Raw genomic sequence first — 5,037 nt, 5'->3', positions numbered from 1 at the left:
TGCTCACTGTTCATCCCACAGGCAGCATCGATCGGCTTCAGTTAGCAGCAGTAGCGAAGGAATCACTCCATTGGGTTCAGTTAACACCCATCGATCGATCGCTCGGGTTCAGTAACGCGTAGCCTGCAGTGCAATCGCTCGGGTTCAGTTAGAGCCAATGCCTCGCACACACGTGCGTACGTACGAGAGAAACGCGCATCGCTCGGCCCCCGACGTCCCACCATAACCGGCAACTCCCCGGAATTTTCCTCCCCCTCGCTTCTACCATGGTTTTTTCCGTCATGGACGGCCCAAAGAATGTCATGCAGCTGCGTCTCAGGCCCGCCCAGGACGAAAAGCCCATTTTCTGTCATGATTTTTTGTCATAGAAGTAGAAGCCCACCACATCTATGATGATACCGGGTTTTGTCACAATTATCGTCATAGAAGTGTCGTAGTAGAGGCGCGCACGTAGCATGTACACGTACATACAACGGCCAGGGTGCAAGAAAGAAAATATGGCCACGTATGTGTACATACGGGCGGGGTCTCGAACGCCTAGTTGTGCATACGTACGGCGAGGGCTCGTGTTCATGGGGAGGCAATGGAATGCGTCGTGTTCATGGGGAGGCAACGGAATGCGTCGTGTTCGTCGAGAGGCAACGGAATGCGTCGTGTTCATGGGGAGGCAACGGAATGCGTCGTGTTCATGGGGAGGCAACGGAATGCGTCGTGTTCATCGGGAGGCAACGGAACGCGTGGGAGCCAACCGGCTTGGACGGAACAGGCGATGGAAACGAGGCCTGGCGTACCGCAGAACGGAGGAAACGGCCTTGTGTTCGACCGGCCACGTTCGAAACGGGGTCCTGTTCATCGGGAGGCGTGTGGCGTACCGCAAAACGGAGGAAACAGACCTCCTACGGTCGAAACGGGGGTCCTGTTGATCGGGAGGGGTGTGGCATACCGCAAAACGGACGAAACGGACCTCCTACGGTCGAAACGGGGGTCCTGTTGATCGGGAGGGGTGTGGCGTACCGCAAAATGGAGGAAACGGACCTCCAACGGTCGAAACGGGGGTCCTATTCATTGGAAGGGGTGTGGCATACCGCAAAACGGGACTCCACGGGATATTGTTCATCTCCACCGTTGACCTCCTCCAGCCTCCACAGGCTACCGTCGACCTCCTCCAGCCTCTACGGGCTCCTGTTCATCCAGCCTCCACCGCGCGCTACTCCACCGGCTACTGTTCAACCACCCCTCCACGGGCACCCCTCCACCGTCTACTATTCATCCAGCCCTCCACACCACGGGGTCCTGTTCAACCACCCCTCCACGGCCACCCCTCCACCGTCTACTGTTCATCCAGCCCTCCACACCACGGGGTCCTGTTCATCCAGAGGCAACGCCACCGCTCACTGTTCATCCAAACCCCCCCGCAACGCTCACTGTTCATCCAATCGATCGACTTCAGTTAGCAGCAATAGCGAAGGAATCGCTCCATCGGGTTCAGTTAACAGCCATCGATCGATCGCTCGGGTTCAGTAACGCGTAGCCTGCAGTGCAATCGCTCGGGTTCAGTTAGAGCCCAACGCCTCGCTCGGGTTCAGCTAGAGCCAATGCCTCGCACACACGCGCGTACGTGTACGAGAGAAACGCGCATCGCTCGGCCCCCGACCTCCCACCGTAACCGGCAACTCCCGAAATTTTCCTACCCCTCGCTTCTACCATGGTTTTTTCGGTCATGGATGGCCCAAAGAATGTCATGCAGCTGCGTCTCCGGCCCACCCAGGACGAAAAGCCCATTTTCTGTCATGATTTTTTGTCATAGAAGAGGAGCCCACCACATCTATGATGATACCGGGTTCTGTCACAATTATCGTCATAGAAGTGTCATATGTATGACAAAAAAAAATCGTTCGGCCCAAAATGTCACGGATGTGTCTTTTTTTGTAGTGTATATACTCTGCTCTCATATATCCTGCTTAGATTGTTGGTCTCTAAAATGTAGGGGGAGCGTTGTTCCTAGTATGTGTGCCGTGCAGTCCAAAGCACTTATCTAGATAGCACACATCTAGGGGGAGCTCGTCTATATTTTAGAGTTGTGGGGTTTGCGCATGTCCTATGTCTTTTCCTGTTTGTGCAAATCCCGTATTGTCATCAATCCCCAAAAAGGGGGAGATTGTAAAGGCATATTTATCCCTAAGGTGTTTTGGTGATTGATGACAATGCTTTTGTGGACTAATCATGTGCGTTGAGCTTTTCAGAGATTCATCCTTTGGCACGAGACGATTCCCTCCCCTCGGTGTTTTATTCAAGACACTGCAGCTCTTTCATTTCTATGTTGGTGGACTAGTTTCGTAGGAGTCACCGTACTATCAAGAGGGGATCCGCTTTGGTAAGGCTAGAGGTGGAATCAACACGTACACATCCTTATCGCACCCGCTGAACCTTCCTGCTTCAATGGAGAACTCTTTCCCCTCCCTGCTTGCTTTGTCTGGTCCTAGTGGTAGTACCGCGGGCCACATCGGTAGTACCACCCAAGCGCAACAAGCGGTAGTACCGCTTGGAGCCTTCCGCCGTAGTACCGCTGCGGCTCCGTTCTCCTACCGCCTCGAATCGAGGGCCCTTTTTCTCGTGTCGGGTTTTGCGGCACTAGTTGCGGCAGTAGAGGCGGTAGTATCGCTCCCAAGCGGTAGTACCGCCCTTACCACCACGGTAGTACCACTCAGGGGCCAGGACCTCGCTTCCCTCCTTTGCGCGGCAGTACCGCTAGGTGGGATGGTAGTACCGTTGGCTCAGTGGTAGTACCGCCCACCCCAGCGGTAGTACCGCTCTCTGCGGGGCTGCTTGGGGGGTAACGGTTGATTGTTCCCCCCACTATATAAGGGGGTCTTCTTCCCCAAAGTTGACCTACCTCTTCCCCCAAAAGCTCCATTGTTGCTCCAAGCTCCATTTTCGCCCGATCTCTCTCCCTAGCCAATCAAACTTGTTGATTTGCTCAGGATAGGTTGAGAAGGCCCCGATCTACACTTCCATCAAGAGAAATTTGATTCCCCCCACTAATCCCTAGCGGATCTTGTTACTCTTGGGTGTTTGAGCACCCTAGATGGTTGAGGTCACCGCGGAGCCATAGTCCATTGTGGTGAAGCTTCGTGGTGTCGTTGGGAGCCTCCAATTAAGTTGTGGAGATAGCCCCAACCTTGTTTGTAAAGGTTTGGTCGCCGCCTTCAAGGGCACCAATAGTGGAATCACGACATCTCGCATTGTGTGAGGGCGTGAGGAGAATACGGTGGCCCTAGTGGCTTCTTCGGGAGCCGCTCTAACGGAGACGTACTTCCCCTTAAAAGGAAGGAACTTCGTAAACACATCCTCATCTCCATCGGCTCCACTCTTGGTTATCTCGTGCCTTTACTTGTGCTAGCTTATTTGTGTTGTATCCCTTGCTTGCTTGTGTACTTATTGTTGTCGCGTCATATAGGTTGCTCACCTAGTTGCATATTTAGACAACCTACTTTGATGCAAAGTTGAATTTGGTAAAGAAAAGTTAAAAATTGTTAGTTGCCTATTCACCCCCCCTCTAGTCAACTATATCGATCCTTTCAGTAAGGTATCAACAACTGTAGCAACAATGACAGGCTATGCAACAGAATAGGATTAACCAAAACAGTAACATGCTACACTACTCTAATGCAAGAAGTAGAGTGAAGGAATAGGCAATATCTGGTGATCAAGGGGGGGCTTGCCTGGTTGCTCTGGCAAGAAGGAGGGGTCGTCAACTCCGTAGTCGAACTGGGCAGCAGTAGCGTCGGTCTTGTAGTCTACCCGAGAGAAGAGGGGGAAGAGACAATAAATACAATGCAAACATAAGCATGATGATGCATGACATGACAATGAGCGGTGCTAGGTGTGCCCTAAAGTGGTAGTAGGTGATACCGGCGAAACGGGAAACATCCTGGAAAGTATTCCCGGTGTTACGCGTTTTCGGACAAATGAACCAGATGTGAAATGTTGCATGTTCACTATGCTAGGGACGCGTGGCTGACGAACGGGCTGCGTATTCAGATTTGTCTCATCGTTCTGAGCAACTTTCATGTACAAAGTTTTTCCATCCGAGTTACGGATTATTTTATATTAATTTATAAAGTTCTAAATCATTTTTGGAATTAATAGAATTAATTCAGTTTATGACGTCAGCATGACGTCAGCGGTCAACAGTCAGTTGTTTTGGTCGAACTGATGCGTGGGACCTACATGTCATAGGCTTAGGTTAACTAAATTGGTTTAGTTAATTAAATAGGCGATTAGGTTAACTAATTATGCTTAAATTAAGTTAATTAATTAATTAATTATTATTATTATTACTTTTAGTTGTGTATTTTTTTATCTTTTTTTAAATGTTCTGGAGGCGGAGCCCTCCTGTCATTGACCCCAAGGGGCCTAGCGGATCGTGCGCTAGCGGGGATGCCCGTCGGGGCGGCATCGGGCGCCGGCCGCGGCCGTGGCGGGGCGTGGCCCCGAGCGACACGCGCGGGCGCTGGGGAGGAGGGCTGTCAGCATCGGCGGCAATGGGGGGCGCCAGCAGCGGCGACGCTGGAAGGCAGCAGACGGTGCGGTGCAGAGCGGGGCAAGGCCGCGACGGAAGAAGCGGAACGGGCGGAGGCAGGGCGCAACAGCGGCAGTGAGCGGCTGCACTAGGTGAGATCGTGGCCGGAGCTAGTGGGAGCGGCAGGCGCAGCCGGCGAGGTTAGAGGCGGAGCAGGGGCACAACGCAGGGAAGGGGTGTGGGCGCGACAAAAGTCAGGAAGGCGGAGGAGGGCCGCGGTCGTAGGCGGGCGCGCCGGCATGCGGTGAGCACGCGGGCGACGTGAGTAGCGGCGAGTGGGACGGGCGGGCGAGCGCGAGCGCGGGGGCTCGACCACAGGGGCGCGGGCACGGCACGGTAAGGAAGAAAGAAGGAGAGGGAGGGGCTCACTGGGGCTGTAGGGTAAGGGGTAGCGTTGCTCGGGGCGGAGGACGGGGATGAGGCCGTAGACGGAGAGGACGGCGAGGAGGAGGTTG

This window comes from Triticum dicoccoides, chromosome 2B, assembly GCF_002162155.2.
Source record: "Triticum dicoccoides isolate Atlit2015 ecotype Zavitan chromosome 2B, WEW_v2.0, whole genome shotgun sequence".
In the NCBI taxonomy this organism is placed as follows: domain Eukaryota; kingdom Viridiplantae; phylum Streptophyta; class Magnoliopsida; order Poales; family Poaceae; genus Triticum; species Triticum dicoccoides.
Note: the sequence above shows the minus strand (reverse complement) of the source record.